The 17,017-nt window shown below is 37.1% G+C and overlaps 1 long non-coding RNA gene across 1 annotated transcript; it reads right to left on the reverse strand.

Moving 5' to 3' along the window:
• Positions 1-4,095: 4,095 nt before the first annotated feature.
• On the reverse strand, positions 4,096-6,996 carry LOC113274011. The gene is made up of 2 exons (XR_003322708.1): positions 6,850-6,996; positions 4,096-4,490 (listed from the first exon to the last, which is right to left on the reverse strand). It is a non-coding gene; the product is annotated as an uncharacterized LOC113274011 (long non-coding RNA).
• Positions 6,997-17,017: the final 10,021 nt, after the last annotated feature.

Below are 17,017 nucleotides of genomic sequence, written 5' to 3' on the forward strand. Positions count from 1 at the left end.
ATAAAGTCTTTAAGTCGTTAACCTATAATGGTTTTGGAAAAACCTAAGGTTAAAGGAGAATCGACTATGGTCGCAACTAGTATCACACAAGAGGTGTGGGGATTAGGTTTCCCAGTTGCTATAGTTCTCCCTTATATAGTCTTCAAATCAGGGTTTGCAATCAATGTTACCTTGGTAACAAAGCATTCAATATTCACTGTTAGATAAAAACCTGATTAGATTCAAGCCAATATCTTTCAACTGTTAGATGGTCTTGTCTTGTTACAAACAAATGAAATATACTTTTATTTAGATATGGGTAACCGTACCTAAACGTGTCCACTTAGTTGGCTCAACAATAGTTAACCGAAGTTCTCCACATGAATACTTTCGTATCAACCTTGTTCGACTTAACCACAACTAGTTCAAATGACTCAAATGAAAATAGTTACAGATTTGTTCAACTGTTTATATTCACATAGAAGTATACAAGACACAATTGAAGCACAATCGGTTTTGATTCACTCGAATCAATTCATGAACATTATAACCACGGTTTGCAAAGATTGTATTCCTTATTATGTAAATGTATTTTTTCATGAGTATGTAAACATACTTAACCAATTTTAGAACTTAACCCACTCAAGTATGCAAACGGGTACGCATACCCAAGTTCCCGGACTTGGTCTTGTTCGCCAGTATGTAAATGGGTAAAAACTTTTTCTGCTGGTTTTGGTAAATTTGGGTGTGTGGATGAGAAAAAAATCTAAACCTAAAACAAATGCACTGCACGGGAGTACTTTAGATTCGAGATATCAATCTGTACAATCCTGGCCTAAACCAAGAAATGGTCGTTCCAGTCTTGCTTCGGTCAGAAAGTGAAGGAGAAGGGTTGGTCTTAGGGAGGGAAGCGAAGAAGGTGTTGAGACCAGAATGGTTAATTATGAAGGTGTGGTTATTTTATGACTTGTATCAGAATTTGGAACTGGCTTGCAGAATGTAAGCTATCAGTTCTTTGGTGTTTTTCTGAATATTGTGTTGTTGTTCTGACTAAAACTTGTTATTTGGTGGAAATAGGTGAAACCTATTTATACAAGTCATAATTGAACGCACCCTGGTCTCGTAGGAGGTGGGAGTGATTGAGTGATGGAAGAGTGAAGTAATGTGTAACCACCAGAAACCACTCTCCCACGATGAAGGAAACGGTTTTTTTACACCCATTACTTCTTGCCACCACTAAATACCATGTTTCCTGACACTTTTTTAATGGGCGTGTTACACGAAACACGCTGTAAACCGCCAGACCAATATCCTGATGAGTATCCCCCAGTTTGTGACATGTTTGATATCTCGAGTGTTTTCGTGTAGCAGTTTTCTACGTGTGGCAAGTCAAAGTCAAGAGACTTTCCATAGGAAAATAGCACGTGATGCTATTAGGCTTGCCTTGGCTGGCCGCCTAAAACTTGCCACAAGCCTGTCAATTCCATGGCAAATTTGGACGGCCGAGATTGTAGCTTATGAGAAAGGATGGCCATTGATTATGGCCACATCTTGTTGTATAGCAAAGCGGCGCCATTGGCATGGTGGCGCCTGGCGTAGCCATGACATAGCGGTATGCCAGTGGCGTAGCCGTGGCAGCTGTTATGACATATTGGTGTTAGACCCAAATATGGCTCTGGATACATTGGACCTGTTGCCACATCAATCCCAATGCTCTGAAAAACGCTACTTGGCTTGGTTGGCGTAGAAATTTTGCCTAAATTAGGGTGTGGCGTGGAAAAACCCTAATTAGTGCATATGGCATGCGACATGTGGCATGTGACCGTGGCGCATCGACGTTTTGTGCAAATGGTGCCATAGCCATGCCAAAGGAACCATAGCCAGGCCATCATATGGAAACTACCACAGGAGCAAGGATTTCCGCGGGTGGCTATGATATGGCGTCTTTATTTGGGCTTCCTGGGTCTCGCACGGCTCGTGGCATGTTGTGGGGCCCAAAGCGGCATATATTGTGCCATGACTGGAAATTAGGGTTTCGACCATGCAAGGTCGTGTTTCTGGTTAGGATAACCACATTGAAGTTTGTTATGACGTTGGCCACGAACAGAAGATGGGTTTGCACGTTATTTATGGTATGTTTCCACGTTTGGCTTGATACTGCGGCAAAGTAGCACCTTTGGCATGCACGTTTAGTGCATGCAATTAGTATGCGAAACAGAATGGTGCGTTTAGCATGCCATTGGCATGTTGGTGCGATTTTTGGGAAGCCAATTGGCTTGATGACCCTCTGGCGCACTTTGCCTCTTTCAATACTGTGGCAAGTTTAGAGCAACCTGATTGGTCAACATAAGAGAGGCCGGCCAAGCATGGGTGTGGCCACACTTCTAACGTGGGTGTGGAAAGTTTAAAGCGATCTGATTGGTCGGGAAATAGGGCCGGAAAGTATGGGCCCAGCCATAACTTATGTGCGTGTGGCGGATTTAAGGCGACCTGATTGGTCGAGAGAAATAGGTCCGGTTTTGGCAACATGGGGCATGGCCAATGGCAAATGGCGCCGGCTGGCCTAAGGCATGGCCATGCCTCCCTTTGCTGCTGCTCCTATATTTTTTGTTTTCTGATTCTGGGCAAAATTTTTCTCCCACTAATCCATGGCGGATTTAATTACCTAGTTTGCCTAGGCTTAATTTCGACAGGCAAGGTCTGATATACTGCGCAAGGCGCAAAACCCTAATTTTTCAAATTAGTCAGGGTAATATCTGGATCTTGTGAACTATCACAAAATTGATTGAATTCTATGCGTTGACACAGAGTTCTTTAAGTTCATTTCCAGAGAGCAGTACGCTTTCTGATTGAATACTTTATGCAAAGACCTTATCCTTGATACTTGGAAATTCGTGCTACTCTGCTGCGAGTGAACACAAATTGTTATGCCATATCAACATTTAGGGTTCAGCCGGGAAACATAGCACAGAAGGCATTCAAAGAAACTTATATTAATTGAATAATACAGGCAAGGTGTCAAAATTTACAGAATATCTGGGATTGTTGCTACATGCACCATTCTGGATAAATTTCATATATATATATATGGAGTTTCTCAATAAATGCACCAGTGAAGAGGTTGAACACCCATCACTTTTAAATGACTTTGTCTCTTTGCGGAGTGACGACCTATTAAATGCAGGGTTTTACAAATTTAGCCATGAACTAAAAACCACCATCAACACCTTCATATAGAATTGTTGATAGTCTCCACTGTTCGAAACCATGGTGAGGACATTGGAGTAACAAATCATTAAATCGCTCTAGATTACTTGGACAATGTCTCGCCATCTACTTGAACAAAACTATTGATATCATGACGAATGGTGGCTGTTTTATGATTTGGGAAGAAGTTTTTGAAAAATTCTTTCGTAAGTCCATCCCAAGTTCTAATGGACTGAGGCCGCAAAGCATATATCCAAGATTTGGATTTTTCCTTCAAAGAAAAAGGAAATAAACGTAATTTCAGGGACTCTTCTGTCAACTGAATGAATCACAAAGTCCCACATATCTCCTCAAAATCTCTCATGTGGTGGTAAGGTTTTTCAGTATCAACCCTTCGAAACACATGGAGCATATGTATTGTGCTCGCTTTTAACTTAAAATGACCAGCAGTTTCTGGTAGAACAATACAAGAGGGCTGGCTTGTCCTCGTGGGGTACATATAGTCCTTGAGACTGCGGGGTTGGTTCAATTCCTCACCCATTGTCTCAGATTGGTCAGGGATATCTATTCCAGAAATGGGTATTTCCACAGTATCTTCTTGATGAATTCTAACTAAGCGATTGGTTTGGTCTCTAAAGGTCACAATCATAGCCTAGCATGTATACTATTCATGTTACAGCACTCAGACAAGCAAGAGAATCACAATCCAAGGAAACAAAGTCCTTGAGAATCAAGAGTTAAAACTCTGAAATCTGTACACAGAACTCAACAGATTCAGCAGGTAAACAGGGAAGCAAAGCTAGTAGAAATAGAATAGATACACAGAAGTATGCGCACAGATATAACAAGTTGTATTGGTCAGATAAGCAGCAATGCGCAAATCAGGATCTTATGCGAAAGGGCATCTAGTCTATGAAAGCATGCATACAGTTATTAGTATTTCAAAAGTTCACAAATGCACACACAGAGATGGTAATTTCAGCCGGTGAAAATGTTACCCAGATATCTCAGGATTATGCTTAAACAAATATTTTATGTTCCAGGTATTGGACAATATTTCGTCAGGAAACTAGGTTTTCATGAAAACATGGGGTATCATTCAAGACAGAGTATGAAAGGTTCAGAGATTCAACGATGAACAATGGAGTTACAAGATCAATAAGTGATAATGGGGATTATCAGAGATAATTTTTTTGAGATTTGAGAATGATATCGCCGGTATAAACCGAGTTTAGGCCCTCCCAGATTGTGTTTCGTTCCTTGTCCTTCCCTTCCTTGTTTCGCAGAGCAATATTCGCAGGTACCTGCTGGCTCAAAGGAGAATCCCAGTTCTTAGAAATGTGCAGGTGAAGCAAAGAATTTCAGAGCTGATAGTTAACAGCTAGAGTTGCAGGACAAAAGATGGGAACTGCACTGATGCTCGACTGAAAAATTATGAACTTACTAATAGATGAGATGCAAGAATTAGTGGGATGAATAACTATTATGCTTATTTGGATTGCCTGGGGTTAAATAAGTTCAATAGGGTAAAGAGAAAATGAAATGCAAAATGCAGGAATGCTTGGAAAATTACAAGGTGACAATGGCTATGAAATTACTTCTAATGATGATTGCCCTGCATGTGCAGTTTTCATGAAAGATGAATCGAAATCTAAACATGCTACAGAATGCTCAAAACTGAAATGACTCTGATGGATTAGAACAAATGCACAATATTATGAAAGGTAACTAACTAGTATACACATGCTATGATGCAGATGATATGCAGAATACAACTGAATGTTGCAACTAACATGAGACACTATATTACAGAGAAACTGAGTGAATGAGTTTATATTTTTACAGGGTAGTAATGAGTATATTATGATGAGATGCACGCGATTACTGAAAACAACCTAAGTGATAAGTGATGATGCAGATTATAAGTCACAGAATCACAGTAATTTGAGAGTTACAGATGGTAGTGTGCTGAAAACTATAGAATCAAGAGCTTCACCCAATGTACAAACTGAGCCACGGGATATCGAAAATTATAACAAAGGCAGTGATGCTATGAAACTGAAAAAGCTAATACTATGATGCAGATTACAAACAAATGGACTAACTTAAGCTACAATACAACAACAAAATTATAGATGCAGTGAACTATAAACTGAATATGCAACTAAGCTACAACATGAGATGCAGGAGAACAGATGGATTTCACAGCTAATTACAGGGAACGAAAGTCTAAATTAACTGTGGATTAACAAATCTACTTATGAAAATGCTCAACTTACAGATGCGATCTCATGAAAAACTACAAAGGCTAATTAGTTATACTGGAGTATACCCAACTACTGAAATAATGAAGCGGACTGGAAACTTACAGATGCAAAGACCTATAAACTAACATGTATAAAACCAACAAAAGACTTGACAAATATACAGCTCAACTATAGAATGCAACTAAACAGAATGCAATGACAAAAAGAAAAATTATAGCTAAAATGCCACAGAGCAAAGCTACAGATGAGAATTGACTATAAACTGAAAAGCAACAAAAAACCTAATATGTGAAAACAAAATACAAGACTAAGTTATCTTACAAGACTATGATGCTGGTATGAGATATAACAATGATGCAGTTGACTGAAAAAATTAAAATCACAACTAACAGTAAACAACATGTAACACATATATACAAACAAAGTACTAAAAATCAGTAAAGTAACGAAGAAACTTCAGCTACACCGCTACCGAGTCCCCGGCAGCGGCGCCAAAAACTTGGTAGGACTAGAAATCCTACAATTAAACTAACTGCAAGTATACGGTGTCTACAATGTAGAATACAGTAAGCACGGATCGTTCCCACAGGGACTTGGTTGGTGTGAAGTTGAATTTATAAGTTCTACTATACTAATTTAAAACCGGATGATTGTCGAAACGACGAAATAGTTTGTTTTGAGAAATATTTAAATGTAAAATGCGACAACAAAAGAAAGACTTTAAAACAGTTGATGGGTGGTACTAGGGTAGTTGATTTCACCACTCAAACTATACTAGATATTCAACAATGAAGTTGTTGTTTTCCCATATACTGAATCAACGATGGAGATACGAGTCTTTCGCTTCATCAAAGGGATCTCAATGTGGAAGGTTTAACATCAACTAAGGTATTAATCCCTAGTATTAGATATCTTATTACATCACATCCAATCACAGATATAGCAGCATACAATTGTTCTTACAACCTAGGATGCATGACATACTAGGTGTAAGTTATATATTGCAGCTCAAAGGTTAAACATTTCCTAATTCAGTAAAGCACATCAAGAACAACATCAAAATATGAGTATCTAGTGATATTCTAAGGGTTTCATCTCAACCCTAGCTTAAAAAATTATAACACACTGAAAACAGGAGATAAATGAGATTCAATTATAGATAAATTCATTGAAGCAACAAAAACCCAATTGATTTTTTTTTCAATTGATCTCTTTTAGAACCCTAAGAGCAGAAGTAAACTAATTAGAGTACTTCCTCTATCTCTTTCTCTGCCTCCACCCCTCAATTACACAACATAACCCCTTTTTATACAATTCTCATACCCATACCCAATTTCCTCTTGTACAATACAACAAATAATATAAAATTTAGGGGTTTGATGTTCTCGGAACTCACCATTGACGCAGACTTCAAAATATTCATTTCACAACGTTCTGATTTATCTCCATGCCTCCTCAAATCTTGCTTCTAACGGTAACTTGATGTGAGATGGTACCAATTGAAGAGAAAGCTAGGGAAATAGGGCTAGATTAGGGTTGATAGAGATATAGGGTTCTTTTTGGTTTTTATTGATAGAGAAGGTAGTTTCGGTGGTTCAAGAGAGAAATAAAAGTTGAGCAAACTTGTTTCTGACCGTGGAAAAGACGATGGTAAAGTTATCTAGGGCATGTTTGGATGCTTTCCTTAGCTTAGGTATGGATAAATGAAGTTTCCATTTGTTTCCTCATTTTCCAAACACAGACTAAGCCCATTACTTGGTCCATCTTCTTTCTGATATGCGTTGATCCTCAGGGCCATACGCCAACTCCACTCTATATAATGTTACCGCTCCAACCTTAGGTCCCCGGCTCGCTTTTTTCTTTTTGATGGAAAAAGGAATATATTAATCAAGCAATGAAGTACATAAGATTTATAATATCTTTTTTCTCAAAAATATTGGACATCACACCGGATTGAGATATCCCACTTGTTCTGCTGCTTTTGCTGCTCTTCTTTGTGAACTGTGAACCCTAGCTCGAGTCGTCTCATCAAATCCACACCCTAGGTAAGTGGGATGTGAATTTGATGAAACACCTAGGCTAGGTAGAGAGATGGTGGAGTTGTCGGGTGGTTGTGGTGGTGGTGTGGTTCGAGGTCTGGTGGTGGCAGTGATGGCAGGAGATGGTGATGGCGGAAGTTGCAGGTGATAGGGAAGAGAGGAATTTGGGGAGAAGAGGAGAATAGGTCGATGAAGAATGGGTTAGGGGATGTTTGGTTTGTGGTGTAGGTGTTTGGCGTTTGGGTGTTGAGCGGGAGTAGCGAACTTTGATGCACATCGAGTAAAGAGCGTTGGATGATCCCATATAGATTGAATCGAACGGCTAAGATGGAGAGGTATGTAGCGACCGTTGGATTATGAGATACAACAAAACTGACGGCTTAGATTGGAGTTAGGTACTATGATGTTTGACAGGAGCTTCAAGATTTGATGATCGGTGATGAGGCGAACGTTGGATGATGTGATGGATCCAATCTGACGGCTCTCATGGAAATGGGTATGGATATTGGAAATGGATTTGGGTAAGGGTTTTAGGCCTTGGGTATTCCAAGCCCATATCTTCTTTAAGGACAATTCTTCCTCTTCAAGCCCACTTCTAGTTGATCCGGCTCTTGCAAACATCATTCTTCGCTGCCTTTCTGCGGGAGTCTTTGTCATTTCTTTGCTCTTTTCGCTCAGTGAGTTAACCAGGATTTATTTAGTACCTAAAAAATGCAAAATTAATTGAGAAAAGTATTTATTCTTGAAAACAACGAAAACACAGAATATGGGATAAAATGGAGCGTTAGTGCACAAATGATGAGTTAAATGGCAATAAAAAGGTGCAAATATATACAATATTTGGCACTCATCATTTCACTAGTAACTTGCTCAGGAAAGAGGTTGTGAATGGTGATAAAAAACATCTCCATTGTTGGAAACCAGTTTCTAATATCATCAGTGATTTCTAGCTTTTTGATACAAAAAAGGTCCCCAAAAACTCTTCTAGTATCTAAAGATAAAACACGATTCATCTCATGCTCATTTTCAAATCTAATAAGGAAAACAACAAATCTACTTCTACTAGTTCTCCTAATAAAAATCATACCTCTAACGTTCCAAAGAAAAGAAAGAGCTTTTCTGATATCAATTTTTTTTCTATTAGCAGGGATAAGAGCAATAAACCTACCTAGAGCAGTGCTAGTCCATAGTCGCCTATTATTTTGAAAGCGATATGGGATAATTTGACTCAGAACAAAATTATTTCCATTGCTTAAAATCAGAGAGTTGTGCAGTTGATCAGAAAGTTGCGACACATCACCATGCCAAGCACACATGATGATACTGGTAAAACAAAAAACAACTTAAAGCCACGTGAATTATGTAGAGAGACTTAAAAAGAGAAATCAGCAAAACAAAAATAATGAAGGAATTATTAAACTTACAGAGCATGAGATACATAACTATGGGTAAATACAAACCCATCATACAGATTTTAAATAGGGAAAAGATTGTTGAGGCGCAAGGAAATCAAAGAAAAAAATTAGAGATTTGTTTCCCAATGAAAACATGATTACGGGACAGGATAAAAAAACCCTAGATTAGAAAATGGGATAGAGAACACAACCAGATGAGCAACAGATGTAAAAATTATGGGAAGAAATTCGCCAAATGTCTAATTACTAATAAGAAATTCCATTAAAAAACCACCAGATCCTAATCAAATCTAATAGGGTGAACTACATACGTTTAATTCCAACACTAGGTTAATGATTACCTGGATTAGCCATGAAAAGAATCCCCTGTAATTTCCAGACTAAGCGTGCTGAAGTTGATTTGGATGAAAGGAAAGATTTCGATGCAGAGAACTTAATTTTCTCCGCCTCCATAAACAATTGCGTAAATCCATATCTAATTAAAAATTAACAGTAACCAGTAGCCACTAAGGCCTATATTAAGCTAATTAACTGCTCATACGATGAAAAGATTCACACAAAAATGAAGAAATTGATAAGAATTTGGGGTAGGAGAATAGGAAAGTTGAAAGAACAGGTTATTTTTCGGGTTTTCCGTGGGAAAGCGCAAACCGGGTTTTTCCCCGGTTCGCTTTATGAATCCCCTATATTTATCAATCCTATATAATGAGCACAAAATATCAATATTTACAACAAAAAGGAATATTGATAACCGGCACGCAAAATGCGTAATTTGACTTGAAATAATACATTAAAGTACTTCAGATGTGACAAAAGACAACAAAATGACCTAGAAATACGCATTATTAGGCACCGATCAGATATGCTTTAATTGCTGGTAATTAAAACATATATTATAAAAATCATAATTAAATGCTTTTCAATTTTTCGATATGGGGTCACCTTGAGTATCAAGGAATATCTTTGAATAATTAATGATAAGAGTTATGTACATGTTCAAATATGTCGACATCTAGAAGTTTCTCAGCAAACCCTAATTACAAGCTTCACACAAAACATTAACATATATGTGAATATTGAAAAGAAGTTTCTCAGCAAACCCTAATTACAAGCTTCACACAAAACATAAACATATATGTGAATATTGAAAACTCGGTTTTGCTCCTTGGGATCAGTTATACAAAACTCACAATGTAAGTTGTGAATTGTTATACCATGTTTCCCAAACTAGGTTGTGACCCGTTACACCTTGCTTCCCAGAGGTAGCTTTTGATAGGTTACTTCCCGAGTTAGCTTGTGATCAGTTACACCTTGGTTCCCAAAGAAACTTGTGAACGATTACAACTAGCTTCCTAAATTAGCTTGTGTTCGGTTACACCTTGCTTCCAAAAGGTAGCTTGTGACCGGTTACAACTAACTTCCCAATGTAGCTTGTGACCGATTAGACCATGCTTCACAAAGTATCCTGTGACCGATTACAACACGCTACACAATATAGGTTGTGACATGTTATACCTCAAATCTCAACAAGTTAAGATAGGTTCTACCTTGTCATCTTATATTGGCCATTCAAAAGATATTCAATAAAGAACCCGACCAATCATGATTTCCTTTCGATTATGAAACAAGTTCATATATGTACTTCCTTTAAACAAATGTAACAGAACATTGTTTCCCAGGGTGAAATCATACCTATATCTTACACATAATCAAGTAACTAAATACAAAGATTATTAGAGCACTGCTCAGTCGAACTGGTAAGCGTTGCTATCTCAAGCTTGTTTGTCAAGTTTAGTTGCCAAAACTATAAGTCTTTATTACTAGTCTACTTATAAATTCTCGGACTATGATAGTAAGTGTAGTTGAGCTCTAGACTCCACGACGTTCATCATGCAAAGACGAAGAACTACTCAAGGAACTAGTGGATCTTCATCGACAAAAAGGTATGTGGAGACTTGAACTTATCTATCACTCAAAAGTGAATCTATTTTATCTCCAATCTTGAGACAAAAGTCATATTGCTATATAGACTTTGTTTATATACATTTTCTATTTCGAGCCGAGTTTATCTCGCTTATCTATGTCTCGAAATATGTGTTAGTAAGCTTTCGCTTTAGCCAATTTCGTCTTTACTCGTGACGAAAGTCATGTTGATTGTTTCAATCTCTTGAAAATCACTTTGATGAAAAATAGTGTGTGAATAACCACTATATAACATCATCTAAGAATGTTTCAATGATTGAAATGAGAGTTTAGAATATATAACCTTGAATGGATATAAACATTGTATGTGAACCCATACTTGTGTAAGTCCAAAATCCCTGAACCAAAGCATGCGTATTTTACTAGTTTAGGATGTTCGGAGCTAAGTCCGCGTATGCGTACGTGTACTGCCGGAAGTTCACATCCCGTGCATTTCTGTTGGAGTTTGTGAACTAAAAACACGCTCAATTAGGGTACTTAAGTATGCGTACCGGTATGCGTACTTAAGTGGGTTATTTTCTTAAAACGGTTTATTCGTGAACTAAGACATAGATAAATTAAAGAATGCAATCTTTGCAAACCGTGGTTATAATGTTCATGAATCGATTCGAGTGAATCAAAATCGTTTTTGCTTCAATTGTGCCTTATATACTTCTATGAGATGTAAACAATTGAACAACTCTCTAACTAGTTCTTTTGAGTCATTTGAACTAGTTATGATGAAGATGAATAAGGTTGATATGAAAGTGCTCATATGGCTAACCATTGGTTAACTATTGTTGAACCAACTAGGTGTACACGTTTAGGTACGGTTACTCAAACCTAAATGAAGTTATATTTCATTTGTGTATAACAAGCTAAGTTTGATCTAACGGTCGAAAGATATTAACTTGAATCTAATCAGGTTTTCATATAACGGTGAATATTGAATGCTTTGTTACCAAGGTAACTTAGATTGCAAACCCTGATTTGGAGACTATATAAAGGGGAACTCTAGCAACTGAGAAACCTAATCCCCACACCTCCTGTGTGATACTAGTTGTATAAGCTACATTCGATTCTCCTTTAACCTTAGGTTTCTATCGAGACCCTGTAGGTTAACGACTTGAAGACTTCATTGGGATTGTGAAGCCAGGCCCAACTATTTTCTCTGCAGTTGCGTGATCTGATCTTGCTGTTTCCATCATATTTGAGTACAATCGTAAGATTGGCTTGAGATTAATTTCTCTGATAGGCAAGATAGAAAAGTAGTCACAAACACCTTCGTCTCACCGTTTGTTATTCCACAATATCTTGTTTCGCTAGTCGATTAAGATTATTGTGAGGTGATTGATATTTCCAGGTTGTTCTTCGGAAATATAGGTTCGGTATATCAATTGGTTCCTGTTCTCCTTGATTTATCAAAAGACGGAACAAAACTCGTAGGTATTTCTGTGGGAGACATATTTATATATTCTTGTAGACTTCTCTGTGTGATACATATTTGTTTACTAAAGTCTTCGACTTTGGGTCGTATCAACTCTTAGTTGTGGGTGAGATCAACTAAGGGAATCAAGTGCGTAGTATCTTGCTGGGATCAGAGGCGTAAGGAGCGCAATTGTACCTTGGATCAGTGTGAGATTGATTGGGGTTCAACTACAGTCCATACCGAAATTAGTTTGTAGTATGCTAGTGTCTATAGAGGCTTAATACAGTGTGTGTTCAATCTGGATTAGGTCCCGGGGGTTTTTCGGCATTTGCGGTTTCCTCCTTAACAAAACTTCTAGTGTCTGTGTTATTTCTTTTCCGCATTATATTTTTTTATATAATTGAAATATCACAGGTTGTGCGTTGTATTGATCAATTGGTAAATCCAACCTTTGGTTGTTGATTGAAATTGATTGATCCTTGAACATTGGTCTTTGGTACCATTCAAGTTATTTCTCTTGTATTCAATCAGACTCGCAGATTTCTGTTTGTTTGAGTTGAGATTGAATAGAGAAATTGAGATATAACTCTTTGATATAATTTTTATTAAGATTGATTCTGACTGTCTAGTTGATTCTCTTAAAAGTATATTGGAGTTAGTCCATACAGATTGCTAAGCGAAATATTGGGTGAGGTTGTTAGACCCTCACTTTTTCAATTGGTATCAAGGCAGGAAAACAAATTTAAAGACCTTATAAGTCTGTGTTTGTAGCGATCTGACTCTATGGACAGAAATTTTATCTCCACAAACGTACCACCAGTCTTCGAAGACTCAAACTACTTTTGGTGGAAAATTTCTATGCGTGCTTTTCTTCAAGCTCGTGATTTTCAAACATCGGCACGTGTTTTTAGTGGCTATACTCCTCCGGTTGATACAAAAGGCGATCTGTCTATACCCAAGGATATTGGTAGATATAGTCCAGAAGAAATTCTTGCCACAAAACAAAATTCTGACGGCTTAAATGCTATTGTACATGCCATTACCCCAGATCTTCAGCATCATGTCACTACGTGCACAAAGTATGAAGAAGCCTGAGATATCTTAGAAACGGTATTTGAAGGGAATACATGTGAAAAGGAAGCTAGGCTTCAAAACCTAAATTCTGATTGGGAAAACCTTCGTATGGCAGATGAAGAATCATTTGATGAGTTTAATCACAAAGTGTCTGAAATTTTTAATGCATCCTTTGCATTGGGTAAGACTATTACTGAAAAGGACATTGTGATGAAGATTCTCAGATCTCTGCTATCCAGATATGATTCTAAGAAGCATGCCATCGTTGAAGGAAATAATCTCACAACGCTTTTCAGAAATGCTCTGGTTGGGAAGTTAAAGATATTTGATCATGAGCATACATCCAAATATGGGAAGGATGTTGCTTTCAAAGAACAAAAGAACACTAAATTACTTGATAAAAGTAAAAGTATTTGCATCTCTGAAGATGATATTTCTGAGGCTGATTCATCAGATGAAGATCTTGACAAGTCAGTTTTGTTGATCACAAGACAGTTTAGGGATCTTCTTTTGAAGAGAAGTAAACGGTTCTCCAGAGATAAATCCAGGTCATCAAATAAACCCCATAATCGTGTTCCTCCTAAAAACAGGGATAATGATGAAACTGATGACGAGGATATTCCTCAGTGCTTTAAGTGTAAAGGTTTTGGTCATTTTACAAATGAGTGTCCAAATCGAAAGAAATACACTGGGAACAAAGGTTTTGCTGCAACTCTTGATGAAATGTCTGACAACTATGATTCTAATGAAGACGAAAAGTCAAGTGTTGCACTTCTTTGTGAAAATATTGATTTTGATAATTGTAGCAATACATACATCAATCTCGATAGTCTTTCAGGAGTAACCTCGACCTTTCTGGAAGAAAAAATTGACCTTTCTGTTGGAAACTCTCTGCTAAACTTTTCAGGTTCTACTATGTGTCTAGCATCTTGCACATCTCATATGCCTGAATCATATTCCAGGTTGACATGCTCTTATTTTCTCTCAAAGGCCGTGAACTGTCAAAGTTTTTCAAGTATAAACACAAATTGATGCATGCCAACAAACTTCAACGAAGAGCAAATCGATTAGCAAACAAGCTCAAACTTGTTCAAAAGACCGCTGAGGTATGTAAGATTTTATCTCCGTCAAAGAAGTTAGTTTCCAAGGATAATACAAGACCATTAGAAAGGAATTTATGGTCTAAACACTATAAATTCCGATCGAAAAGGATATGGTGGACAAATTATTGTTCACCCCAGCACAACTTAATTTGTGTTGGTTAGTGCATCTTGTCTCATGTGCCTGATCAAAAGAGACAAGATTTTTCACACCTCATGCTTTAAGAAAAGAAAAGTCTTTAGTTGTTTTGATTTTATTTTCTTTTTTGTTTTTGCTCTGGGAGCATTGTAAAGTCTGGAATTCATGCCGCTTTTCATATCTAATTGATATTGGAAAGGACTTCCCTGTTTAATCAATAAAAGAGGGCTAAAATTGACAATTCTGCCTTTTATAGGGTATGAGTTATGCGTACGTGAATCCTTTAAGTGTATAAAGGTTCCATAACCCTACATTCTTTAATCCTTCCCTGAAACTCTTGTTAACTTAGGACTGCTTGTTGAGTTTAAGTTGTGATTTCCTCCCAGAAACCCGCACGCATATGGATACTCTAGCCATCATGTCTTCTGATGAAAAACATGTTAATATGATTGTTAAGCCATCAATCATGAAGGAAAAATAAAAGGGTGATTTACTAAATCTCTGTTATCTCCAACTTTGAAAAGAAAAAGAAGGAGTGTGAGGAAGCCAAGAGTTGTTCCTTCAAAATCTCAGAAGTTTTATGATGTTCTTGAAAAGTTGAAGGAAGCAAGGAAGGAGATTCAACAAATAAAGGCTTTTGTTCTGAGAACTCCTGAAATTCAGAAGGCCCTGGTTCGACATCTTCAGCCTATAAGGTTTGTTGGAATTGACTCCTTTCTTCATGAACCGTATGTTTCAATGGATGTTGATGACAAGGAGTTCGGGGACGATGATTTTTCAATATTAATCTTTATGATTTCATATATTTCAACTTGTTATGGGATATGTGTGTTTGCGTATGTGAACTATGCTTGTCCCATACATGGTTAAAAGTTAAGTCCTTCATATGTCGATATGCAAGTATTGATAAAAGATTGAATGAACTTTTGACAAACAAAAGTTAAGCCTATTATGTCATTATTGACGGAAAATAGGATGATCTTTTGTTTACAAAGATTAAGTCTATTATATGTCATTGTGCAAATAGTGATGAAGAATAGAATAAATCTTTGTTTATTCCGCAGTATTGATCTTCACTGATCCATATTTTTATGTATATACTGCGGCTCCGTAAGTTTTCTTATGTGAGCATTTCCGATTGAATTAACCATGGGTTTTCTTGTGGTTAATTTAGTTGAGATTTTTGGATACAAATTCATATTCTTATGTGATTTGTTAATGTCCAAAGAAATCCTTCTTTTGTCGTGAAAGTAAGGTCGCTCTTGTTGTTCTTTCGGGAATGACATTTTGTGGGGGAGAGTTCTTAATTGAACTTGTGCTTAATTGCCAAATCTTTGTGGGGGAGTGTAGGGGTTATCTTGTATCTTTATAAACTCCTTGATGAATGCATTTAGTTTCGGCTATATGATTGCATCTAAAAAGCTGATATGTACTTTCTTTTTGTCATGAAGTGTTTTTATGGAAATTTCATCAGGATCCCACTAGTTTTCGTACCTTTGCCAATTTTATTGACAAAAAGGGGGATAATTAATGTGTAGTTCACACTATAAATACATATGGTTTTCGGATCATTATGTAAGGGGGAGTGGTTTTCATGTGAAATGAAGTATTGACTAAGGGGGAGTGTTACATATCGGCCATAGTATTGTTGTCGAAGTTGTGATACAATTGAACTTTGATGTTGTGTAATAATACTATGACACTGTGTAAGAATGATTGAGAACTCATCTATCAACCTTGTTCATCTTAATCACAACTAGTTCAAATGACTCAAATGAAACTATTTATAGAGTTGTTCAATTATTTATATTCTCAATTGAAGAACAATCGGTTTTGATTCACTCGAATCAATTCATGAACAATATAGTCACGATTTGCAAAGATTGCATTCATATTATATAAATGCATTTTTTCATGAGTGTGTAAACATACTTAACCGATTTTAGAACTTAACCTACTCAAGTATGTAAACGGGTACGCAAACCTAAGTTCCTGGACTTGGTCTTATTTGCCAGTATGCAAACGGGTACACATACTGTCGTTCATGACCGAACTCAGTTGAAATCAGTACGCATACGGGTACCGGACTTCAACTGTTGAATCAGTATGCGTAAGGGTATGCATACTAAATTCCCGGACATAGAATACACTTGCAACATTTAGCATACAAGTGCGTATATTGTGCAATATCCAATCAATGGTTAATTTTTCTAAACTCCCATTTTAATCATTAAAACATTCTTACAAGACGAGAATAGCTGTCTCATGCAAACTATTAGCTTCAAAGCAATTTTCAAGTGATCAAATGATCAATACGAAACATTCCGAGTCTACATAAAATGAATGCCTCACACAAATCATATAAGTTGTTACAAGACGATTTTCACATGATCATCTTTTTACTTT

This window comes from Papaver somniferum, chromosome 4, assembly GCF_003573695.1.
Source record: "Papaver somniferum cultivar HN1 chromosome 4, ASM357369v1, whole genome shotgun sequence".
In the NCBI taxonomy this organism is placed as follows: domain Eukaryota; kingdom Viridiplantae; phylum Streptophyta; class Magnoliopsida; order Ranunculales; family Papaveraceae; genus Papaver; species Papaver somniferum.